Here is a 26,799-nt window from a genome sequence, read left to right on the forward strand (position 1 = left end):
CAGCCTGCAAAGTGTGCCTAATTTTAAAGGGCTGGGGGTGTTGGCGGGATGACCTGGAAGGGCATAACAAGATAGGTGGTGAAAAGTGTTGAGCTAGTGACAATTTTTTTTGCTTGCTTATTTTGTCCTTTCACTATTCTGGCACACCCTTACGTATGGTGTCCTGGTTACTAGTGGTGTTGGGATGGTAAACGCTATGACCAGAAGCAATTTCATGGGTTAAAGGGTCTGTTGGGATTATAGGTTAAAGCCCATCATCAAGGGAAGCGAAGGCAGGAACTGAAGACATGACCCTGGGAGCAAAACCTGAAGCAGAGGGCATAAGGGAAACTCCTGGCTGGCTCGCTCAGCTCGCTTTCTTATACAGCCCAAGAGCACCTGCCCCACAGTGGCACCTTACAGTGGGCTGCTCCTGCCCACACCTCAACCAAGAAAAACGCCCCATCGGTATGCCCACGGGCCAATCTGGTGTAGGTAATTCTTCAATTGAGGTCTCCTCTTCCCAGGTGACCCTAGTTTGTGTAGAGTTGACAAAAAACACCCAGCTCAGAGAAACATCCCCAAAATTCTGGTGTTGGATAGAAATTGACAAGACTCTTAGATCTTAGGTATCAGGTAAGCCTGAGAAAGACAGGACATGATCCGGATTATAGTCACCAACAAAGCTCTCGATGGAATCCTGTTAAGAACCCTAAGAACCCCATTGGATTTTGTCTCCCTAGTGAGAAAGGAAGCAATAAAGCCAGTCAGCAGCCAGAATCCGTTTTTTTTTTGCGGGGGGGGGGCTTTAAATGTATCTAGGAAGAAAAAGACAGACAGACCGACAGAGACGGGGATGGGAGTGGGGGATGAGCGGGCAACTCCTCCACCCTCAGTCAGAAATAACCCAACTAAAGCTGGGAGGCCAGTAAGAAAATTTTGCATGTGCGCTGATTTAATCTTACAAAGAAAAACTACTACGAAATGAAAATGCCAGCAGATGCTCCCCAGAACGGTGATCACGCACCAGCCCCCCACCCCCAAACCAGTCTTCCACTCTAGACTGGGTCATCGCCATTAGCCACCCCGCAGCACACTGCCACCTGTTGCTGTCCTGGCGCCCCGAGCGGAGTCGCAAGCGGCCGCTAGAGTTCGTTCTAATTCCCCGGAGCAGAGCTGGCTGGGAAGCCCCGACGCGACGCGCCTGCTAATCCGCAGAGTGGGAGGCAACTCCACAGTATTCAAGCCCCAAGCCCTCTCTTTTCTCCCGTAACTCCTAGTGTCAAATCTGGGTTCCAGAGTTAGACCCCTCGTCCACGGTGGGCTCCACCTCGCTCACACCCAACCAATTCCGAAGCGCTCCAGAGCCTGTGAACCTGACAGGGTCCCCGAGAGCAAGAATGCGCGACGCAAGCAGGTTGCTAGGTCAGTCATCTTTTCTCGGTTGCTCCCTTAGAGCATTTTATTTAACCTTGCGCGATCGCTGGAGCACAGCAGCAGGGTCTCTAGTTCACGTTCCCAAGGCTGCAGAGGAAGGGCAGACAACACACACACACACACACACACACACACACACACACACACACACACACACACACACACACACACGAGCGGATGGAGGCCCCATTTGGAGACCCCACTCTCCGGGAACGCGGCTGTCCCAGCTCCGAAAATGACCCGTCTGGCTTCCGAGGGACTCCTGTGTGCGCGCTGCAGGCGTGTGCATTTTTCCGAATCTGAGAATCCCTGCGAACTCGGGCCACACAAGTTTAAGTCAGCCCCCAGGGTGTCTTTGTTTGTTTATGGGCTTGGAGGGAAAAAGTTTGAAGATCTTTAACCAGACTGAGCTCAGACGCAAGCGGAAATCCCCAACAAAAGTGATCTAACTTCAAGTGGTTATGTAAGTGGGGCGCCTTCTTCCTCGCCCTATTCCCAAGCCCTCTCATTACTATTCCGGGAGTAAAACGCATCTCGATTTAAAAAAGAAAAAAAGTTTTAAGAATGTTATTATTTCCTTGCGCCGGAAAGCGGGCGAAAACGCAGGCAGAGCCCAAGGCGCGTGACGACCCCACCCGCGTCCTGCCCCCACGCACTGCAGGAGGACCTGGAGTCCCGGGTGTCGCTGGCGCAGAGCAAACCCTAGCGCCCTGCGGTCTTACGGTCCGCCACTCCACGTGGTGAGGATCAACAGTTTGTTGAGCTCATCAGTGACACCTTGAACTTTTCATAAAGAAAATGGGTATTGCACCGACAGGGTTTGGCCGTGGCCGCGCGCCGGGTCGTGCTCAAGATTCAGGGATCTCGCTTGCGCCTCCCCCACCTCTTCCCGCAAAAAATTCCAATGAGTCCGTTACTGGACTCAGACTTTTAAGTTCATTTACTACACCCCCCCACTTGGCCACTCATCTGAGCCTTTAGGGGCAGCCTCCCCCCACCAGCAGCTCCCTCCTAAAAATGACATTTTGCCGGCGTCTGCGGAGGGGCCTGAATTTCACTTTGTAACTTTCTGCGGAACCCGAGCCCGGGTGGCAGCTCCGGTGGTGGTATCGTATGCAAATACGCATGCTGACGTTACAGATCATGTGGGTTTTGGCGTAGATTCCCCACTGATCGAGGCATTTTCCCCCTTTTTTTTTCTTTTTTCTTTTCTTTTTTTTCTTTTTCTTTTTTTTTTTTTTTTTTTTTTAAATTTTTCAATCAACCGTTCTCCTTACGGGGGCTTTTTTCTGTCTGTCTTTCTGTCTATCTGTCTGTCTGCCAGACTGGCTTTTCCCCCCACCACCACCTCTTTCCCACGGAGCCCGAGTCGGGCGCCGGGTGGGGAGTGGGGAGTGGGTGGGGGGAGCCAGCAGAGTTCCATTTTGGAACGCCCGTGCCTCGTCTCCGCGTTCCCAGCCCGGGTCCCCGCGTTCGCAGCCCCGGCGCAGGTAAGAAACTTCGCCCCGGCGCGGAGCACCCGCAGCGGGCACCGCCAGCCCGGAGCCCGACACGCCGGGCGCCCGCCACTCCAGCCCAACTTTCCCACCGCCGCCGCAGCTCCCGAAAATGTGTTGTTAATGGGACTTGGCCGGGTTAGGGATGGGGTTGCGCGGGAGGGGGGTGTGCAGGCTTTTTTTTTTTCTTTTTCTTTTTTTTTTTTTTTTTTTTTTGCGGGTGGGAGGAAATCCGCGGTTTCAGGGAGGGGGGACGGAGATTTTTTTTTTATGAAATAGTTTTGATTACAAGTTTGGATAAATGGAAGCCAGACCGAGGAGGAGGAGGAAAAACATGTCTACGTTTCCCTATGTCGACATAAGCCACAAAAAAATATGGCGTCCGCTTTCGACAGGGCGTTACGTAGACCCGACTCTGTTTTTTATTTATTTATTTTGTGGCCGGCTTCCTGCCTTCTTGGCCAAACTGCGGCGCTTTGTGCGAACCGGGCAGGTCCCGCGGGGACTCCACCGGGACGTGGCCCCGTCTCGGCGCTTTTTGGCAGCCTGGGGGCTCCGTGTGGCTGCTCCCCTCCCTCCCCCGCTCTCCCCTCTGCTCTCCTCTCCTGGTGACGATTCGCCGTAATGTGGTGGCAGGAAGCATGACGCCGTGTTGAGGCTGCCTCTCCTCGCGTCGCTCCCGGTGGCTGCAGGCGGCCGGCGCGCGGCGCGGGCGGCGGGCGAGGGACCTGCGGGCAGGGCCTGAGCGCGGCGCTGTGCCCACGCCCCGCTCAGGTGCGCGGGGAGGGTGATGCGGGGGGCGCGCGGACCCCGGGAGCACTGATGTCCCTGGCCTGCCGGGACCAGCCTGAGCCCGAGTCTCCCGCCTGAGTGGCCGTGGCGTTTTTCAGTCTGCCCCACAAGAGGTTAAGCATTGCTGGCGTTGGAGCGTCTTTGTGGCTTCCCCCAGGACTTGGGATCCTGAGCTTTGCAAACTTGCCCTTTCCCTAGCTGCTTTGCAGGAGGCGACGAAGACCAAGAAGCTCGGAAAGTTGGAAAACAGGAGCATCACAGGAACGTCCTTTTGGCCCCCTAGTTGTGCTGAGCTCGGGGGTGGTGGAGGAGGACGAGGAGAGCCTACCCAACAGGGTGGGTGGGGGAGACCTGTCGCGGTAGCCAAGTCGTGATTTGCCCAGACTTCCACCTGATTGATTAGCTTCAAAGCCAGTGGGGTCTCTGTGTTCCACTGTTCCGCGAAGGCCTTTTGTTGGGGGCGGGGAGGAGGAGGGAGCACCCCTCCCTCTTCAGAGTCACTGCTCAGCTGGGGCCCCAGGCATCATAGTTCTTTAAAGCCCAGAGTTCTCCATTTGCTGCTCTCTGAAGATCTCATTCTTTCTGGAAGTGAACAGCTCCTCAAATCTCAGGCCAGCTCCGTGTTGAAGCAGGACTTAGGGGACAGGAATGCCTCCCTGTGACCCCTAAGCACTTGGACTTCCCACAACAAGCCTCTTAAACACACACTCTCTCATGCTGGCTGCTCCAAGAGTAGAGCAGAAATTAATGCCACGGAAGTGCAGAGGGTGAGAGTCTGAGCGCTCATGGAGGCTTAAGTCAAAAGGTGATTTTCTGTTTCTGAGGGCCTCCAGTTTAAGCGGTTCAGACCCAGGGCAGTAATGTCAAAACGCATTTGGATGGCAGCCAAGAGGAATAAATATCTTGTTAAATGACCTGTTTGATAGTAAAAATAGACTAATGGGGCCGTCCAGTGGTTCAGTGGGACCAACATAAAGGTTTAAGTTTAAAGTGAAAGTTACATAAAACTGTTTACACTTGTTCTTTTAAGGTCGGGGGAAAATCTAAGAATAAGATTTTAAAAATGTGTCCCTGACAATAATCAGGCCTGTGGTTTGTGGAACTATTGTTACTGTTTAAAACAAAAATCTCCATTCCACCACTGTTCTGTGAACTTGTACCTTACTTTTTAGCAGGGTTTGATGTCATCTAAGGATCCACCTTAGCAGATAATGTACTTGAGGGGAAAATCCAGAAGACCAACGTTTTAGGATAAATCAGTGACTCATCATTTAAAGATGGGGGTGGGGGGAGTGAATACACTGAAAACATCGGAGTCCCAAGTTGAAAACAGAGGATCTTGATTTGTCCAATGGTGATCACATCCCAGTGCATCAGGCCTTGTTGGTTATGAGGACGTTGTCCCTTTAACAACACTGAGTTGGGGGTGAGGGTGGGGGGGACTGTTGTTGTTTGGTAAGTGTTTCCAGTACTTGCTGTCACAGTATCTAGGCTTGCCCGATGGTTAGCAGCTTTATCATGCAATCACCACCATTATCCCACAAGCCAACCATTAGCCTCATCTTCAGATTCTGGTTGAGGAAGGCTCACAGAGGCAAAGAAAGCTTGGCCAACCCACGGGGACGAAATGTAGAGTTTGTGTTGGAGGACACCATAGCATCCATCTCTGATGCAAGGAGGTTGTTACAGTGACAAAGCACAGGGTCAAGTGCAGGCAGAACTGAGAGCAATGGCTACTGCCCTAGTCTCCACTCAGGGATTGATTCATCTGGATTTCATCTGTTTCTTCGTTTATTTGGCGACTAAGGGTTGATGCATTTGTTCATGCAGCAACTACGCTGTCCCGGATACTAATAAGAGCCCACAGTCATTAAACACTTTTATAGACCAGACATTATCCTAAGTGCTTATTATTACACTATTTTGTCTTCATGACAACCAGGAGATATAGAGGCTCCCGTTCTCTGCAGACGAAGAAGCACAGACCCAGAGAGGTCAACCCACTTGTCCTACACCAAACAGCTCATGAGTCCCGTGTCAGCACCCGCAGCATGGGTGCCCCCTCTGCTGTGATACAGTGCACTGCACCAGACATTGTGGGGATGCTGGGGGGCCAGAGCCCCTGGGCACAGCACAAAGCGCTGCTCCACGCTAATGGAGATGCTGGTGGGATAAAGACCCCCTACCCTCTAGGAGTTTGAACAGACAGTAGGAGTGCTCATTAGGCCCAATCAAGCAGAATTAAGTAAGTGCTATAATTGAGAAAAGCAGCCATTGTGGATGCACAGGGAGGTGATTGTGCTACTCAGAGGGCCTCATGGGGGACTCTCCTGGAGGGCATGGCATCTAAACTGACCCGTGAATGGGAAAGAACAATGCCTGGGTGAGGTTGCAGAGGATAGCATTGATCCAGCTGCGAGCCAAGCCGCCTCGTGACATTTATTTTTTTGTGGGGACAGGATGCTGCCTCAGCTGTATCATTGGGAGCCCAAACTGTGCCTTTTCGTTGTGTCACCCTTAGCATGTGGGTCTTAGGCCTGAGATTTAAGAAGGGGAGTGCGCACTGTCTCCAGGCCTCTACCAGAGCGATGCTGTGTGGTGACCCAAATGTACCAGGGAGAGATTGATCAAGTGTTCCTAGTCAGGCACCTTACTGTGGTGAACTTGATGGAGTTTGGCTTACAGGGCAGAAAGGGTGAGTAGCTGTTGATTTAGCAGGTAGAATGTCTGAATTCTCAGATAGGAAGTGGAAAGAAGGTATGGGGGAGGGGCTGGAAGCTGACTGCAGCCTAAGAAATGGAGAAAGGGGTGCAGGATGTACAGGAGGAATGATGTCAGGTCTGCTGTAGAGGGGGCTAGTTAGCCTTTACTCTGTAGGTGCCAGGAGCCATGGCAGGCTTCTGAGTGGGGATTGTCATGTGTTTAAGGAAGGTAGGAGAAAGGCTGCAGCAATGGACCTGGTACCCACCAACCTGCTTGGTTCTTGACCCAGAATGAGATCAAGGACATTTTCAGACAGGGGCCAATGTTGTCTCAGGGGGAAAAAAAGACTACAGTGGAGATGAAAGGGGGAAGGAGAGAGAGTCGTGAGATCCTGCCAGTCAGAATCTAAAATCAAGCCCTTGTACTGAAGAGAGGACCAGGAGAGTTCATAGATTTTCCTGGCTAGACAGTGTAGCTGAATTAGTGAGCTCTGGGTTCAGTGAGAGACTGGGTCGCAAAAACTAAAGTGGAGAGTGATCGAGGTCAAACGCAATATTGCTCTCCACCCTGTGTGTGACTGACCACACACACACACACACACACACACACACACACACACACACACACCACCCCCCAAAGCCAGAAGTCCAAACTTATTTTGAGGCACTTCAGCTATCCCAGGAGGTATGTGTCTCTTTTCATGGTGATTCCATGCACATACGGGGCAGAGGCAGCTGGAGTGAGGCCTTACCAGCCAAGGATCTCGTCGTCTTCTTCCTGACCTTTTGGGATTCCTGGGTCCTATCCTCAGCGCTACCTCTCGCCAGCAGAATCACCTTGGCCTTGGCTGTACTCTGCATTGCTTTAAATCAATAAGATGCCATGAGTGGGCTTCAAAGCTGTGTCAGTTCCCTCACGCAGGACTCCTCCAGCAGGAGCCAAGCTCTCTGATTCTCTGTGCTTGAACCCTATTGCTTGAACACAGTCGCCTGCCTCTGAACCTTCAGTGTTTTGTTTGTTTGGGTTTTTTGTTTGTTTGGTTGGTTGGTTGTTTGGTTGTGTTTGATTTGTATTTTGTCTTGAAACAGAACCACTTGTAGCTGCCACATGGATTATTATGAAGCTTAAAAAGTTTTAGTCAAGGGCTTAGCACCGCATCCGACATGTTATCAGATTCAACAAACCAACCCCACCACCATCCTGGTCACTGCTGCCACCTCCAAGGAGTGGGCTTGTGCTTAACGTGCTCAGTGTTAACCATCCACCAGGGACACTGCCTGTCCTCAGGGACACTGCCTGTCCTCAACTCATAGTGTCCTCCTCTTCTCAGAACACAGGCACTCAGCCTATGGCAAATCACAACAATGGAAATCTTAAGGAGAGCCTGGTACCAATCATGGGCACAACCCATGCAGAATCATGGCCCACGCCCTGGCAGAGCAGTGCTGAGGGTCACATTGCTGTTTCTATGCCCCATTGGTAGGTACCTAAGTGGCCATTGTGTGTAATCGATCAAGTCGTGTTCTTCTCAACTGTAAGGGATAAAAGGAGAGTAAGACGGAGGAACTGTGGTCCTTCCCCTCCCCAGCCCTTCTGTAAAGCCCCCACCCAATGTTGAACAGGTTGTGATATTAAGAACATCCTCCCACAAGCTGTTTCCTGTTCTGTGCTCCTAGTCAAGCACTGAAGAGAGGTTGATTGGCAATGGTGTGTGTGAGAGAGACCCCCAAGGAGCAAAACAGTCTTAACAACACTACATCAGTATTCATCCAGATTTCCCCAAGAATCAGAGAAAGACAGGACCAGAGTCAGGCTCCCTATGCCCAAGTGGATAGCTTACCTACTAAAACCCTCAACTTACACCCCTTCTTCCTCCTGTCCTCCTCTGTCCCCCCCCCACTTCCTAATATGAGAATGTTCCTGGAGATTAAGTCTAGTCACACAGTGTTTCACAGCGATAGCATTTAACACGGAATCCAATCTGCAGCGAATGAAATCTGTGTAATATTGATCCACGGGAAGTTCAATAGCGGGGAGCGCGGCCCAAGTGCTAACTTCGGAGCAAAAGGTTTTATCGTCTGCCTTTGGGGTGCACAGACTTGATATGCCCACGTTCCACTTATCTTGCTGAGGGAACCAGTAAAAATCCCAGGGAAACCATTTGCCATTCAGTAGGGGAAACTGATTTTGGTGTCCCTGGGGCAGTGGTATGGCCAAATAGAACGAGTTCCTTCTTTGGAGGGGAATCCTTCATGTTGGGGTCTTGGGGTCTTTTGTAAAGGAGAGAAACTATTGACAGTAGGGCCTGGCATGGCATAAGTTGTGAACAGGAGGCCCTGAGTACAGGTTCTCCTTGGTCTGCTTAGATGCCTGCAGCTGCAGCTGCAGGACTCTCAAACATCTGCGGAAAGTGGGGGTGGGGCTAAGAATCCTGTGTTAGAGATCGAGCAGCATGCATAGATGCATACGTCCACTGCATACAGGTGACAGCTTCAAACTAGTATTGCAGAAAGATTCCAGAAACACAGTCCTCAGTAGGCCAGCTATACCACCATAGCCTTGTCGGCTCTGGCCAGACGAGTCTCATGGCTCACCCAGACACACCACAAGCCCACAGATCAGTGTGTCCAAAGAACAGCAGTGTGCCAGACACCGGGCTGAACGCTCCCCCTTTACTTTGACATTTAATCAGAGCAGGAGGGGCGAACGGGGAGCTGTGTATGGTCCCTCTGCAAAGACTGGGATCACAAAGCTCAGAGAACTGAAGCCCTGGCTCCAGAACACATGGAGGGGAGGTAGGAGAGTCAGGTTGCTCACTCGGATAGCTTTGTTTCCAGGACACGGGGACAGATGAGCTCCAAGCCAGCCTATAAGGAAGTGCAGAGAGAGGGGTTGGTTTGGACATACTTTGGGACTCTCTATCTGGTTGCTTTGCGACTGCAGAGAGTTGAGGACTGGGCCAGCATGCGTTCCTGTGTATGGAAGAACAGGATCAGAACAGGGAGGCTACATTTCCACCTGTACTCTGTAGACCGGTGCCACCCCGCCTCTATCAGTGTATATGACAATTGCTCCCCAGGGCCACCTCTACCCTCTCCTGACCTGGACAGAAAGAATCCCAGGGAGTCAAAAGCTGCAAAAGTTGGTACCGGAAGAGGAACTGGGGCCTTCGGGATGCAGCACAGCCTCGCTGGCCAATGAGGAGCAGGGGTGGAAGGAGCCAGCATGGGGGTGGGGGTGCGGAATAGCTGTGTGCTTGTTTTTATACAATAAAAGAGGATCATTGTAATTGGGAACCTTTGAATCATAACACGTCTGCCCATGGCTCTCTCCAGCTGCAGAGCCATTTAGTTAAATAGCACACAGAAAACTCCTTTCAGCTGATATTACGTTCCCGCTGTTCTTAAAATGTGAGACAAGGCAGAATCGCTCTAACGACAAAGCCATCTCAGGCTCTCCCAGCCCCTGGGCCTACCGAGAGTCCCCGAAGGATCTCCGCGACCTGGGGAGGATGACATGTTGAAATTATTTTCATTTAAGCTTCACCCCTGCCTTCCTAGAAACAGATTCAAGATATCTGCACACTGCTTGGCCCAAGCCTGAGGGGATGGCCATGTTATAAACGGCAGAGCATGGGCTGTTGGGAGAAGGAGCATTTCTTAGGATGTCTTTGCCTTGTCCTTTTCTGTTTAATGTCTTTGTGACGGTGATGTTAGAGTGGAATAGCAGGGGGGAGGGGGGATGGCGGCTGAAAATTGCAAGCCAGAAAAGGAGGTTATCCTCCAGCCAAGACATTTTGGAGAAGGGGTGAGTTCCAGGCAAGAATGGGCTCCACTCAGATCTCTTCAAGTGATGCTTAGCTTCTGGAACTGCCGTCTACCATCTTCTGGGTGACTTTGTGCTACAGAATTGATTCTGAGCAGTCAGGGTGCTGCCTCCAGAAACAAACGCTATCGCGCTGTAAGGTCGGCGGATCATGGTGGGTGTTCCAGCGACCGACATTCTAACAGTGTGCAGTTGGGCAGTGTCTGGCCTTGGTGCTTTTAGAAAGGGAGTGTTGGGTCTCCAAGTGCATTGCCTACAATCAGTTGAAAGGACACTCAGGGAAATGAGTTTATTGATAGGACCCCGGGGTGTTCGAGTGAAGAGAAACTTTCAAAGCCCAACCTGGTGAAGTGGCACACACACCTGCAGTTCAGTACTGGGAGGCAGACGCAGGGGAATGACTGCAAGTTCAGGACTAGACGTGATTGTAAAGGGAGTTCCAGGCTATGCGGGGCAACATAGTGACATGATAAGGCTCTGTCTGTCTCAAGAAAGATGGGAGGGAGGAAGGGAGGAAGGGTGGGTGGGAGGGAGGGAGGGAGGGAGGAAGGAAGGAAGGAAAGAAAAACTGGAGGATCCAGCTTGGAGAAACTGAGGCCTAGGAAGCTGTGCAAATCAACCCGGGACCCCACACTCCTAGAGCAGTGTGTTTTGTTCTCTGGTGCAGACAGTTCAGGCCTTTCTGCCGGCTCATCAGCCAGTGCATCTCCATCCCCTTCCTCCCCTCTTCCGGTTCCTCTTTCCTGGCACTTGCTGAGCACCTGCCCGAGTTGACAGGTCAATGTCCCTGCTCTCAGGAAGTCCACACACAGTGGTGCTGAAGCACAGCCACCGCTACAGTCTGCTGCTCCTGCTGACATCACGAGTCCAGCTCGGTGCTTTTCGTGGGCATGCTTCTGGCACCCCTAAGAGGTATTCGGATTCAGTCTTCTGCATTTGACAAGCAAGGCACACAGAGTAGGAAGACGTTTGTCCAAGGGCCTCAGAGCCATGCAGTCTAACAGACAGCATCTATCTCTGGGACTCATGAGGCTCCAAGCATTCGATGCTTCTCCTACCCTCTGTGCCTGTGGCCTCACTAAGTGGCTAACACAAATGGTGGAGCCAGAACTTGAATGCAGCCCTCTAGGATCCAAGACCTAAAGAATTTTGTCCACTTCAGGCATGATGCATTCAGTAGTTCTTTCTAGGAAGCCTACATCAAAAGGGGCACGATAGTCAGAGGTACAGAATCACAAGAGACTCCCAGGTTTGTTCCCCAGAGTCTCCTAAAAGTTGAAGAATGTTTAGTAAGCTGAGGTAATTAGGTATCAGGTACTTATTGGCATAAAAACCATAAAGTTAGATGGATTAAAAACTCCAGTGTCAGGCAGCTTGGGGCCATAAGTAATACCTCTCTTTCCTTTTCTTTTTCTCCCTTCCTTCCTCTCTCTTTCCCTCCAGTTTTTCCTTCTTTAATTTTAATGAAATAGTCTCAAATACGTAGCCCAGGCTGGCCTTGAATTCACAATCCTTCTGCTGGGATCAGAGAAGGTGCAGCTAGTCTTCTAAATTAGCTCTGCTGAGGATACGTAAAGTTTTCCCATACTGCTCTTCAGTAGATTGACATGGTTATGTAGCCATCACCACTGTAACTTCAGAACGTTTCCATCACCCCCAAACTGGGCTTCGTGCACCCATTAGCAGCTGCTCTCCCCCAACACACACAGTTCACCCCAACTCAGATCAACCACCCTGCATGGCTGATCTATGCTTTTGCAATCACATAGCCAGCAACCACTCGTGTCTAGCTTCTTTCACGCGGCTGAAAGCACTTGTGGGTCATCTGCCATGTAGCGTGTATCATCCCTTGGTATGACCAAACAGCACCACACCGGGAAGATATGCCATATATTTTGTTATCTATTCACCATCTGGAGAGCACTTGTGCTGTTTTCCCTTTGGGAAAATTCAAGAAGGCCGCTGTGAACATTTCTGCACACGCGCTTTCATTTACACATGTGTTTTTTTGTTGCAATTTGTTTTGTTTTGAGACAAGGTAGCCCAGGCTACCCCGAAGCAGCTCAGGCTGGTCTTAAACCCTTGATCCTCCTGCCTCTGCCTACCTACCTAATGCTGAGATTATAGACGCGCATTGCTATACCTCTTCTCTGTCAACGCTTTCATTTCTTTTGGTCACAAGTACAGGAATACTAAGAGGGGAAACTGCTGCATATTTACCGGCCCTTGATGCTGTCATTTGGCCTGCTTTACAAGTGAGGGAATAAAAGAGTAGGGAAGGGAGGGTCACACTGCTCAAGTGTGGAGTAGCAGGGCTCAACTTGCAATCCATCCATGACTCTCCAGGACTGAGGACTCTAGCAGAGTAAATAAGGCATCCTGTGTGTAAAATTGAAGGACACACCCACTCTTGGCCCCGAGAAGCATAGAGTTAGCACTGCTTCCTTAAATGTTGCCTCCTATATTCCTAGTTTGGACCTTATCTTGACCCCAGTTCTTCCTCTTTAACAGAGGACCGTTCTCATTGCTGGGGGGGAGAGAAACAAAAGGATGACCATGCCTTCGTTGTTTCTTCCGGAATGAACTTGCAGAGGTCTTATCGATGTTCCTGAGTGGTTGTGAGAATCAAGAGGATTTAGCCTTTGAAGCACATAGCTAGCCTAGTGCCTGGCACCTAGGCAGTGCCCCAGAGGTACTAACCAGCACTGTTGTGGAGGTGGCTGACCGGTCTCTGACCTTACGCACGGTGAAGCTACCTGTGAGTCACTCTAGCTTAAGAGATAGATATCCTGATATCTTTCCTCCTTGACCTGAAGCCTCATGCCCACTGCATAAAAGGATGAATTACGTCCTAGTGATAGGCAGTTTTGGGGATGGATAAATCCAGATTTTATGATGATCTATTAGGCCTGCCTCAGGGGGTCTAAGTCCTGACTAGAGTACTAGCTCTAGCCTTGCTTTAGCTCACATTCTGTGACTGGCTCTGCCATCTCCAAAGGCAAGAGAGGCTCCTGACCTTCCCAAATGGAAAACAAACGCTGCTAGACAATACCCATGAAGCCAGGGTAAGCCAGATATGAGAAGTAGTGGATTCTTCTTGTGGAATGAGCCCTGTTGGTGACCTTATTTGACACTTTCTCCTGGCCTTTCACACTTGGAGTATGGAGGGGATGCATAATCTACAGGAGGGGACTTGGGGAATCTACTTTGAAATATCTAGATAAAGAAGAGAAGTATCCGTTATTCAACCAATTAGAATGATGGGGGTCTTGTGCTCGGCTTAGCCCAAGGCTGCGTAGGCCCTGTGTGTGTCTTAGACTCACTCTCTGTAACAGAAGCTCAGGGGTCCTGCTCTGCCCGCCTGCTACTCCTCCTAGCCTGGTGTATATAACATGCCTAGCATCTAGCCACAAGTGATCAGGGCTATCTATACGGAGGGTCACCCCTGCCTTGCGTCACCCACCAACGGTGCAGCTCTGGGGAGACCTCAAGCTAGAACAGCTCTGGATCTTTCTCCTTTGATTCTCTCCCCTCCTCCTGCCAGCACCACTAAGCCTTGACTGAGTGGTTGCTCAATAAATAGTTATTAAGCTGATAAGCGGGATTGAATACAGAGCGTTCTGCTGCATGTGTGCTGTGTGTGTGCTGTGTGTGTGTGTGTTGAAACAGGAGAGCGACGACGTAATGCTGGTTCTAACTGCACTAAAGTGGATTTTTTTGTTTGTTTTCTTTTCACATCTGTGTTTTGTTTGCAAATAAGAAGAGGAAGACCTACTGGAAGGGCCACCAACTTGTCACCTGTCACCAGCCCTCCCTTCCTCAACTCTACTGAGGTGTGATTTGAAAACTCCAAATCCATTGGTTTTCACTAAACTTTCCCTTTTCACTGGGTACTTGGAAGTCAAAACCTAAATGCTCCCCGGGGGCTCGGCGAGTAGTAGGACAGACTGAAGGGTAAAGGATAGACTGACGGGATGTGGTGCCTCAACCCTTAGCATCGGCCTAGTTCTTCAGTTGAACTCTCCAGTCCTCACGCAAACGAAAGTAACTTCTGACCCATGGGATCAAGTCCAAATTCCTGCCCTGGTACATTGGCTGTCTTGGAGCCAATTTCTTCCTGGCAGGCAGATTTCCTCCAATTGCTCTACCTCTTGCTGCGTGTGTCCCATTTCAGTTACACCAAAGTCCTAAGCTCACCACCCCTTCTCCCATTTACCGCTTTGCACATGGGGCTCCTGCCCACCCCCACCCCTGCCCGGTCTCCTAAACTCAGCAACACCAAGTTTTTCGTTTCCTTCTGTGGTGATTCTTGCTCCTCCCCCTGAGAGGCCAGAGTTTGATCTGTTTATGTATCTGTTTTCCTGGGAGAGTGGGGGAAGGGAAGGGAAGGGTCACTTTCCACCAGCAGGGAGAGCTTCCTGTTTGTCTGCCTTCTCCTAGCACCAGCTTAGGCCCGAGGTTGAGAATGGATGTCTGCCGAGAGCCTGGATGGTTGCATGAGTGAGCAAGAGGCTCTCTCTCCAGAGACAGACCTCCAGGAGAAGGGCTCTGCAAGCTTGGCACACGTGCTTAATGAGCTGCTGCTCACTGCTGCCCCTGATGGCCAGTCTGTGCCAACGACTAACTGGACAGTTTTCAGATAGGAGGCCATCAAGTCAGCTTTGTCCCAGAAGAGCTTTATCTTAAGTGTAGAGGCTCTTGGCAACCTCTGCCTGTCTGCCTGCCTGCCTGCCTGCCTGCCTGCCTGCCTGCCTGCCTGCCTGCCTGCCTGCCTGCCTGCCTGCCTGCCTGCCTGCCTGCCTGCCTGCCTGCCTGCCTGCCTGGTCCCAGCATGCTGCCTCATCTGGACACTTAGCCTAGGTACTTCCTGTATCAGCTTCCTGCTCTTGGCAGGGTGTTGTTCTTTCTTTCCTCAGAAGCACAGGGCCTACCCTCCTGAATGACAAACGGGGTGTATTAGCACTGTCTCCGAAGGGTCTTTTTACTGCTTCCAATTTTAAACTTACAGAGACCGAACTGGAAACCGAACTTTAAGTTGGGCAATGGATAAATGGGAGTGAAGTATAGGCCAGTAGGCAGTGGTATAGAAAGGTGGTAATTCCAGCAGTCAGGAAGCTGAGGCAGGAGGATCATGAGTTCCACTGAGGCCACCCTGTTCCTAAAGAAACCAAAACAAAATAAATTCTGAAGTATTAATGAAGAGGATGAACTTGCCAGATGCCAGCCACTGAAGCAAGCATGGCATGTGTTATACCCTTACTTAATGCAATTTAAGATTCCCCAAGTCAGTAGAAAATTCACACCCATTTTCCATAGGAGAAAACTGAGGCTACGGGACGCGAATCTGATGAATTACACTGGAAATGGCAGAGCTGTAGTTTAAAGCCACATCCGAGTGACATCAGAGCCAAAGTTCTTCCCTGCCACTCTTTACAGAGTGACACTGTTAATATTCCATGTCCTTGGCAAAAATGTCTTTGTCCCCTGTCAAAAGAGCCAGAAGAGCAATAGTCCTCCCGGGCCAGCCCGTACAGTGACAAACTTGTTAGGCTTCTAACCTAATACATGCATGAATATGTGTGTGACAGTGACTAACAGACCGTTCTCCAAGGAAGCAGTGTGAAACCTTGTGACTGTTATTTTTAATTGTCAGCCTGACACAGTGTGGAACCACCGGGGAGAAGACCCTCAAGGAAGGGCTATCCAGGTCATACTAGCCTGTGGTCCTGCCAGTGAGAGTTAACTCCATGGGAAAACCCACCCTGTGTATGGGTGGTACCATTTCATGGGCTGAGCCCTGAATGGTGTGAGAGTGAAATAGATCGAGCTGGGTAGTAATACGCAGGCATTTATTTCTCTCTGCTCTTGACTGAGCGTGGCATGGCCAGCTGTCTCCAGTCCCTCCTACCTTGACCTCCCCACTCGGATGGGCTGTGACCTGGAATTGTAAGGTGGTTTTCTGTTGGCTTATTTATCACGCCAACAGAAGTAAAATTTGAGCAGACCCCAGACTAACCAGTGCAGTGCAGAGACAGATGAGACCCACTATCCCAGGGGCTTAACAAACTGGGGTCTTCCTCTCAGGAAGTTGGTCCCCTGAAGGATCCAACCACAGCTCTCCAGATAGCTTTATTTCAAGCTCTGAGTAGAGGGTCCAGGCTGGCAAGATTTTATAGTTGTGACATTTGAAGCCACCGGCTTTCTGGCTGCTGCAGGAGGGAAAGATACTTGTAGTTGAACTCAGAGTTACACAGGGAGCCTGGGCGATGTTTGGTGTGGCTGACTCCTTGTTGAATAGCAAGGGGTCTCTGCCCATCAGAGCACTGAGCTCGCTGTGCTTCCCTAGCAGACATCACCTGCATCTGCTGTTTTGTTCTTTGTATGCTGAAATACCAAAAGGTTTCTTCCGTCTCTGGCTGATCCTGCTCTTCTAGAATTAAGGCACGATCCTTGCACTGGGAGTCAGGACCACAAAAGATTATTAGCACCAAAGCCAAGGCCTAAACAGAAGCTTCCAGGAACTTAATCCGGGGCCGTCTTATAGCTTTAAGGAGAGCACCCAGTTTTCCTCCCATATGGAAAAGGAGCCATCATAGGAAAGTGAAAAGCCATCGAGCAGTTTTGTTTTGTTTTAATGTAGTACATATTTGTCTTTCGCGTACACTTAGGAGCAGGCCATTAGAGTTTAGTTTTGCACTGAACAGTCAGAGGTTAACATTCAGTGAGCCCCTAACTTACTGCCAAGCATCCCAACAGTAACGCTGACGGTCCCAGTTTGCCCCGGTTCACCCCAGCCGTCAGCGTGCGGCCCCTGCACAGCACTGCCGCTGTAGCTTGTACACTCCACCCGTGTGAGGTCATTGCTGTTTCTCTCCTCCCGAAAGAGGCTTGGGGAATCTCCATGGAACAATTGAGAAAACCGAGAGTGAGAACAGCGTTTAAAAGTATAGCTAAGAAGGGGCCTGGCTGGGCCTCACTGTGCGGGGGACCGGCTGACTCGATACGCAACACTGTTAGATGGCACCCAAAGGGCCAGATCTTAACTCTCAGTACTCACAGGGTTTTACACATTCCACTCCACCCAGCCATTCTGGGGTCAGCCCGAATAGGTTGGGATTCTGGGTGCTCGGCCTGTCTCTGTGTGTTGTGTTCCTACAGGAAGCAAGCGCGAGATTGCTATAGGATAGGTACCGCTTTAAACGTTAGGGCTATCGCCATGGCAAAATGAAATACTTCTTTCCATTCAAGTTTGTTTATTTCTTCTTCAAAGGATCACTTAAGAACCTTGAGCTCAGCGCTCTGGTTAGGAACGGTTGGTTGTCTGTTCAGATTTTGGCTCTGAAACGTTGCCTGGCAGATGGGTTCCACGTGGGCAGCAAGCCTCCTTTGGCCAGCCAATCCTGGGACTACCCAGCAGGCAGTGTGTTTGTGACCGACTTTGCACTTGTTTCTGTGGTGACCAATCAGCTGACCACCTTCAGGTTCATCTAGTCCAACCAGCTGTCTGTGCCTTTACAAGAGGGGAAAAGTGAACTCTTTCTAGCCTCTGAATTACTCAGGGTCCCACTGCTGGAGTGAAGTGTCTCCCTGCTCGACCTAGCTTCAGAGTATCGCTCTGTAGAGATGGTACAATGATGCTTTCTCTTTGGGGAATTATAGGATGTCTTGTAAATCACTTTTTGCCCTCTATGACACTTTAGACAGATTTCTTTTTCTCCTTCTCACTACCCATAATGCTCAGAACTGACAGTGACCCAGGACTGTCTCCCCATCTGTTGGCAAGACTCGAGGAGCCAAGTTAAGGAGCAGAGCTGTAATATCTGTCTCAGAAGAGCAGACTGTATACTGCCACAAACGTCTGCAGTGGAACCTGGGCTAGAACCTTCTGATTCCTTTTCTTGTTTCACTTTTTAATATCAGAATTTCAGGCCACGTTCTCTGCTGAAGACAGTTATTTAGCCACGGGGGCAGTGGTATAGGTGGGAGACAGAGGCAGGTACGTGGATCTTTTCTGAGTTTGAGGGCCAGTGTGGCCTACAGAGTGAGTTCCAGGTCAGCCAGGGCAACACAGAGAAACCCTAACTTGAAAAGAAAAAAAAAAAAAAGATGACTATTTAAAACCATGGATGGGAAAGAGACTAGGGAAGAAAAAAGGAAATGTGTTATTAATTATTATTTGAGACATCCTGAGCTACATAGCTAGGTCAGCATAGGCTACAGAGTGTGTGTGTGTGTGTGTGTGTGTGTGTGTGTGTACACCTGTGCACATGCGCACGCTTGTTAGTCTGAGTGTGCACAGGTACACATGCTTTGGAGACCTAAGGTCAATATCAGGAGGCTTTTATTAATCATTGCCATTAATATTTGAGACAGGGAATGCTCAAGTATCCTTGAGCTCATTGATTTGACTGCGCTGGCTTGGCCAATGCTCTGCCCCACCCACTGCTGGGTTATAGCTTGTCCCTCCACCCTTGGCTTACGTGGTTCTGTTGCCGGCTGAGCCATCTCCCCAGCCTAAAGTCCATGGCCTTTTATCACATGGTTTAAATTTTAAAATGTGCTGCCCAGCTTGTGGGGCTGGTTTAATTACGCAGCAGAATCAGAGAACTTGAGTGGCCATCCGCCCCCTGGGAAGCAAAGGAACGGAAGCGCTGGTCCGGGCCTCTCTCATTGGCTTAGACAGTTTGGTTGCATCCTCAGGCGTGGGAAGAAGTCCTGTCCCTGAGAATCTAAGAGAGTTCTGGCCACCTGCCCCCAAGACCTTTACTCTGAAGGAGGACCAGGTATCTGAAGCAGCATTTGAGGGCAGAGAATGCTCTTGCTTCCTTCTCACCCAAGTAGTACAGCTGGAAGCAGTCTGTCCTAGCATGTATGTTCTTGAGGACCAGAGAAGCTGGTCACCATTATACCCCTTCCATCTCAGCCCCTGTCCCATCCTGCTACCTTCCTCTGTCCTGAATCTACCCAGCAGCCATAGCTAGAATCCTGGTGGCCCCAGCTTTTCTTCACTGGTAGTCACCCCTAAGGCAGCTGGTGACCTGCCTGTAACCCTCGGCCTCTTCAAAGATTAGCAGGAGTGTCTAAGTCCCAGACAACACAGTGAAGCCCCCAGGCTGCAGTGGCCACCCTTTTTGTAAGGTGGGTGCTCAGTGCATATTCATGGAATTTCTCAGTGCTGCTGGTGACCCTCATCTGAGATCTAGGCAGTTGGAGACTTGGCACATTGGTGATTTGTCCTGGCAACAGATGAGTCATCTTTGTAACTCGTGCTGTTGGTAACCCCAAAGGCAATGCTGGAGTTAATCATGAGAGTAGCTGGTGGTCATTTAGGAGCCAAGTCTTTTCCCAGGAGAAGACAGGAAGGGAGGGAGAGTGGGGGAAAGGGGAGAAGGAGGGGGGAGAGGCAAGAACGTTTCCTCATTTCTGATGAATGTCCAGGGCTTGCCCAAAAGACGTGCAAACTAAACCAAGCCCACATCTGGAGTTACTCTGCGCACATAGGCAGGTGCACACACTGTTAGGACAGCGCTCGGAACCTCTGCACAACCTTGACATCAGTGGACACACGTGGGACCTGGTGGTGCGTTTTGTGAGTTCCCATTTGCTGACACCTCAGTCTGTCAGTCACGACTTCTGGTGGATGAAAAAAGCTATACATTTGTGTAGCATTTGGAGGCTTGTTTAATAGCAATCTATGGAACATCCCTAATCCTAGGTTATCAGTTCTTTATTGCTAATTATCTACTCCATTTTGGATATATGTAATAAAAGTCTCAGGACATATTGGGCAAATTATAGTTTTTAATAGAATAATTACTTAAGTAAACATATTCCTGCACCTCTCCCAGGGATGACTCCTTCTGTGAGATGAAATGAATTTTATAGGTTGGGATTGACAGCTTTTCTAATGAACAAGATTTGATATGGGGTTTATTATATTTGGGGGGAGTCTGGGGACACAATGGATGTTTTTATTTCAGAAAGTAAATTCAGGATGTAAGGACACACAAATATTTGCTGTATCCCCTCACCATCCACAAATGTGTCTTTGAAGTGGGATGAGCCCAGTCTTTCTGTGTGGGTGTGGGTGTCGTGGAACTTTCTACTATGGAGCGTGTGGCCTGACAGAAGTCCCTGCATGGGCAGGACTTGGGAGAGCTAAAGCCAACTCAGCCATCCTGCTGTTGACTTTGAGCTGGTCATTCACCCCTCCATGGCCTCAGTTTCCCTACTTGCCTTCTATACTCTGAATCATGTTCCTTAGTAGGCTACCCGTTGGGCTGTCTCTCCCCCTTCTAAGTTGGCAGGCATCTGCAGGTAGGACTAGCCTATCAGAAGCCCATTGGCTCCCAGGTTCTGGGAGTGACCAGTTGACTTAAGCCTTTCTGGAATTCTTATAGGAGAACTTGACTCGCCACCTAAAGTGCCCCGGCGGAGATGAATCTGTTCTGATGTTTCCTTGGAAAGCCTACATAGTGCTGAGCAAGCCAGCTGCCTTGCATAGCTTCTGCAGGTCCAAGCCAGTGCGTTCCAAAGCAGTGTCTGTAACCGATTTAAGGAGAAGGTGCTAGAAAGGGGAAAAGAAAGGGTGGCTGGGGGGGTGGGGCAGGAAAGGACTGGCAGGTTCTCAGTCCCAGCGCCTGGGTGGAAAAGTGAGTGGGTCACGGTAAGGGGAGGGCGCATGCGCACTAGGGAGCTGGCCACGCCACCCTCCCTCCTCCTCTTCTGGAATGCAGTGTGTATTTACTGCCCTGTGGATCCCAGTTTCTCTCAGGAAGTCATTTTTTCCAGGGATAGAGGAGAGTAGCAGGCTATCTCTCTGGAGAACTCCTCTGGAGAACTCTTGAGGATCAAGGGGTGGAGTCTACAAGGGAGCTGAGTCAGAAGATGGCATTGAGGATATATAAATGGTCCCCCTGGATTGACCTTGCCCTCACCCCCTCTCCTGCTGTGAAACTGGGAAGGAAGTGAAGATAGAAAACTAAAAGAAGCTTAGTAACTGCAACCTTCTCTCTTCTCAGCCCAGACAAATAGTCCCAGAGGACTACAACCAGCACAAGTGTAGCTCCTCTCCTAGGCGGGCAGGTAGGAGGCATCTTTTTGCTGAACATTCCCACTTGAGAGTCAGGGATCTTCTGCCTCCTTCACAGGCTTTTGCTGGAACTTTCTCTACTGTGACATCCAGGTCTCAGCTCTCCCCAAAACAGGGTGCTCTCCAAAGGATCCCTACGCCATGCCCCTCCATCCCATAGCCCATATGCAAGCCCAGAATGCCTTGGTTTGGATGGGTCTTTGTTCTGGAGCTCACTTAGGCATCAGCTGGTGTCTAGGAGCGGTGACCTAGCCTCTGCATTTTCCCGCCTCCCCTCGAAACTCCAGATGGTGTCTAGTCCCCTGGAACTGTGAAAACATCCCACTGTGAGCCCTGGTCCAGAGTGCTTCCCCCTCTGTCTTCCCATCCCTCTCTGCTCTCTATGATGGTCCTTATTTTTTCCTTGACCCCAATAGTGCTCCACCTGGCTGCACATTGCACTCACCTGAGAAGTTTCTAGAAACCCCGTGCATACCTGGCCCTACCTTAATAATTAAACCTGACTCTCTTGGGTGTGGGAACTCTTTGAAAAGTGTCCCAAATCAGTCTGGAGGCCACCTTGTGGGCTATCTGATCTCCCCGGGATGATAAGCCATCCCAGAGAAAGATACGGGGTGAGCTTTGGTTACCACTGGGTTGTCAGCAGTTAGAATAATGCTTAGTCTCAAGTCTAAGACTGAGTGGTGAAGGAATGTTCCAGAAACCCCATCAAAACTCATGGGTGGGTTCTCTTGAGGGAGCCTTTCATTTTTGTTACTCATCCAACAAACATCAAGTGTTTGCTGCTGTGCCAAGCGCGGTAGCAAAGTCTGGATTGCAAAGACAGGAAGAGTGTGACCCCTTCTAGGAGCCTCCAGTGTCTGGGTGCCGGATGCAGATGGCAGTTAGCCAGCCCCCAGCAGACACCAGACACCCCACACCCCTGTGTGAGGTGTTCCGCTCATATTTTCACACCTACTAATCCTCACAGTTCTTCACAGTAGGTGCTGCTGCTGTTTCCCAGGGGAGAAAACTAGGCTCCAGGGAGTTACCTAAGGCCCCCAGAGTCACCTGACGCAAAGCCCCATCTGCCTCCTGAAAATCATTCACTCTTTGCAGCACCCGGTGCCATGTGCAAAGGTGAGACCAGATCGGAGGCTTGTGGGTCCCCAAGTTGTATGCTCGTAGGATAAGCCCTGCCCCAACCATGGATTCAAGAAAGTTACCTCCAAGCTCTTCTATGCTCTGACACCAAGACTGTCTGAATGCAGGCTTCTTAGGAGCAGACCCCAAGGCAAAAATTGATCTAAAATAGTTCTCTGAGAAGGAAGGAACACTGGCATCGAGCACGGAGTCCTATAAGAGAAGGAAGTCCAGACAACCAGGTCACCATGCCAGTCAGCTAGAGCTAACTCCTGCTGAGGGGCTGGGCACCACAGGAGACCACACTTCTCAGGGCTGTCTCACAAAGTATCGTGACAGCTTGATCCTTACTTATAGTACTTCCATTGACCTTTATCCCTCAGTCTTCCCATCTGTGGAAATGGACACAAACGGTCTTTAACACAAGCATGCATTAGAGAAAACTTATAAACACTACCTACACCATGGAGTGTAGAGGGGGCTGAGTCAGGTATCCAACAAGAAAGAAATGCCGTACACAAACAAAATGTCAAGAGAGTTTATGAGCTGCTGTATAGACAGGCAGAGTTAAACAGGATCTACAGGAGCGAAAAACCTAAACAAAACAAAACAAAACAAACAAAAACAAAACACATAAAAGGCACCCCAAGGACTAGATGACAAGGCTGGAAGTCCTGCCTGCAGGCTCAGAGGAGGATGGGCCTGGGCCTCGGAAGAATGGCTGTCCCATTTCAGAGTGGGTGTACAAGCCAATGTTGACCCACGCCTCCTGAGGCCTGTGCGAGGTAGACTGAGGCATGTAAGCCGCACTCGGAGTGAGGGCTGCCCTTGCCCCATTCCACAGGCTGGAAGCCTGAAGCTCAGGAGAACTGTCTTTCCCTCCAGTCTCACAGTGGGAACAGAGAGCAGGGATCTCTACCCGGGACCTTTGACTGTCGTCTCCCTTTACTGCTTCCCACTGACAGAGCTCAGCCAGGAGACGGAGACGGGCTGCAGCCGCCATGGCACAAAGGGTAAAGCCGGCAGGCCGTAGGTCTGAAGGGGGATCTGACCCAGAGCTGTCACTGTTAGATCATCAAGGATGGAGCAAGGCCTGGCCCCTCGCAGGCAGCCTCAGATATCTTCCAATGAACGAGCCACTGACCTATTAACTACAAATCAGACCATCACTCAGGCCCTAAATGGCGTTGTTACTGAACAATATAATTGAAAGTATTATCCCTTTAAGCTTCTGCTAATGGAGAAAATAAACCGTCTGTTCCTAGGGGTTTTTGAAAACGCTATATGTCTGTTGATTGAGGGAATCCCTTTTTATATTCATTCAGAATTCTAGACTGCACTCGAGGGAAAGCAGAAACGTTACAATCAGGGGTTATAGGTAGAAAGAACAAAATAGTGTTTTGCGATCAAACTGATGCTTGAGTCATTTGGTGGTGACCTTGCCCTTGAAGTGAAGGGCTGAAGGCTTGTGTAGCCAGAGATCCTGGGAAAGTCCATGGGATGCCCACAGCCGGGGGCAAGATCGCAGCAGTGATGATGCCTAGGCCCAAGGATGATGGGAGTGTCCGCTGGCTTCTCACATGAGCCACCCTGACCCTCGGGACAGGTCCCTTACCTTTTCCCAGTTCATTTATTCATCATATAATGGAGCATAAGATCCCACCTTTAAATACTTGTAAGACTCTTACGGTCTTTCTTGCTTGACTCCTCTTCCATGGGAGGGCCACACAGCTGTATCTGAAGACTTCAGGGTGAGAGACAGCAGCACCAACAGTAATAATACTACCCTAGACTGGGCTTCTTCAACTTTCCTACCCACAATCCCTTTCACCCAGAGTTCTTTCTATAATGCCCAATGTATAGGTATATATAATAGATACATGAATTGAAGTTGCTGAATAAATCATGAACAGATGTCTCTTATTACAATGCTTCAATATATATTAATATATACATATATTGCATGAAAACAAATCGCATACTGGTACGACAGGTGCTCTGGTTTATCCTCTCATAAGCGTAAAGATTTGAACCCTGGCTGAGAGTTTGGTTTAGCAAGACATACGACATCTCCAACACTTTTCAGATGTAGTAAATACACAAGACTAAGTGACAGGGGGTCGTTTAGAGCCATTTCAAAAACTGTAGAGAATCTGGCTTAATCCCAAGAGAAACTTCAGTTAACAATTTTTTATGAAACACGAGTCACCCACTCAGATAGTAACTTTTAAAATCAAACACCCTAACCTAGCACAATTCAAAATCTGAAGTTTTGCATGGACAATGAAAGACACTAGAATTCATAACATACAGTAATCATAGCCATGATCTATAATTATCACTGATAAAGCTGGGGGTTTGAAGTATGTGCAGCCTGCTACACGTGCATTGCAAAGCATGTATGTTGTATGTTCACAACCAAGGTGTCAGTGACATCATAAGATGTGACACGGGTGAGTGTAGCCATAAACACTTCAAGTTCAGTACACATCTGATGTTGAGTTCATCGTTGGCCATCACACATCTTCAGAAACCTTTTATTCTTGCTGATTTTTTGATCACTTGCGTCACTACTCCAAAGCCTATAGGTTAAGAAGCTGGGTTCTAGAGGGTGCCGTTGCATTTCAGGAGAATTCAGAGGATATCTGCTAACTCCTGTAATTCCTAATTTATGAGTTAGGATGACAGCTGAGGAGTCAGTCACAGAGAAGGGGACAGTGTGCGGGTCACCAAGCCAGTGAGGGATCTGCCTGCACCCAGCTTCCCTGGGCTGACTCTTCTAACAAATGTTTTGCACTGCATACACATCTTAACAGTAGCCACAGAGCAAAGGGAAGCCATTTCTTATGGAAGCTAGATCTGGAAGGGACTGGCATGTTTTGTGTCTTCCGAGATGAGATGATAGTAAGTGCCATTAGTTCTGCCTTCTCAAACCAGAGACAGGACACTTGGAGGTCCTGAAGTTGTGTCACATTTGTACTGAAACAACTACCAAGTTTGCCGTGCTTGCAAGAGAAGTCTCTACAAGAAGGTCTTCCGTGGAAAAGGACGCTTGCCTGCATGGTACTTTGACATACTTAGTTCCGTCCACCCTGCGTGCCTTCAGACAACAGATGACTCAGAAGCCCTGTACCTTCTGACAGGCATGTCTGTGTCCCAGAATTTATGAAGAGAGGCAGATGTGAGTTTGAGACCTTGCCCTCTCCCCTTTAATCCCCACCCCCTGCCACCACTACCTACCCTCCCACCCCCACTCCTTTACCAGCTGGGTGACCTTGGCCACTCTGTGTGGCCACTTTATCATCTGTAAGCAAGGGTCATGGTTATAGAGTTGCTATCTATTCTATCTGAATATTAAAGTGTTCTGTTCTTAAAGAGGTCATACCCTGACAGTAGTAGCAAAGCGGGTTAGATAAGATGACCTTTGGGGGAATGTGACTGAGGTGGGTAGGTTTTAAACTGGTGGGTTTGTTATGAACTTTTTGAACCCGAGCTCGTCTTTCTTCACTAAAAGGTATTTTTAGACATTTTGAGAGATTATGCAAGTGCAATGCTATGCACTGTGCTTAGCAAGTGGTAAGCACTTAGTAAACAGAGGCTGCTCATTTCCATGCAGCAGGGTGACTGCTGGCACTGAACGGTTCAGAAGGAACTTAGGGTTCTCCAACTCAACTGCTTGCAGCCCAAAAGCTCTACAGGACGGGAAGGGGAATACGCAGGCCTGGGCAGAGTCCTTGGGCCATTCGGACCCTCTGATTCCTTCGCACTCTGCTCCGGGAGCCAGAGTCAGCCTCTGGAGTCTCGGTCCTCTGTTTCTCCAGACCATTTCTAACGCTGTGGTGGGGAACTGAAGGAGCAAAGAAGAGGTTCTGAAAGCCCGGCACGGGCTTGCCAATGTCAGGAATAGCCAGATTTACCTCATTTTTAAACTATGTTTTCTGAGCTGCTGAAACAACAGGGTTAGCAATACATCATGCATCCCTGCTTTTTGTCAAGGTATCTGAGGAGGCTAGTCCTCGGGCCCTCAGGCGAAACGGTCACACCAAGAATTGCAGATGGATCCCAATGACGTCAGCTGGACTGGGGAACTTGTTTGGGGCTTGGGGTCTCTGGATCTACTTCCGTTCTGTTGGTGTTCTCATTTATAGCGTGTATGCTCTTAAGCACTGTCTACTGAAGTTGTCCAGCTGATAGGCCTCAGAACTTTCACCGGTACTTAGGACCTAAGGTGACAAGTGAAGGCACTTTACAATCCCCCAATGACCTGATTGTAAAACTGTAGGAAACCCTGCCTCCTCACTGGTTTGTTTGGATGATTACATGTGATAACACAGAAAATGCTTAGCCTACTGC

At 49.7% G+C, this 26,799-nt stretch overlaps 1 protein-coding gene across 1 annotated transcript in view; it reads left to right on the forward strand.

Moving 5' to 3' along the window:
• Nucleotides 1-2,475: 2,475 nt before the first annotated feature.
• The window catches only part of Zhx2 (zinc fingers and homeoboxes 2), a 146,178-nt gene continuing 121,854 nt past the window's right edge, over nt 2,476-26,799 (forward strand). Inside the window, exon 1 of the mRNA XM_032915599.1 lies at nt 2,476-2,906. The gene's annotated coding sequence lies outside the window, so the exon portion shown is untranslated. The remainder of the gene's footprint in view (nt 2,907-26,799) is intronic.

This window comes from Rattus rattus, chromosome 1 (genome assembly GCF_011064425.1).
Source record: "Rattus rattus isolate New Zealand chromosome 1, Rrattus_CSIRO_v1, whole genome shotgun sequence".
NCBI lineage: Eukaryota > Metazoa > Chordata > Mammalia > Rodentia > Muridae > Rattus > Rattus rattus.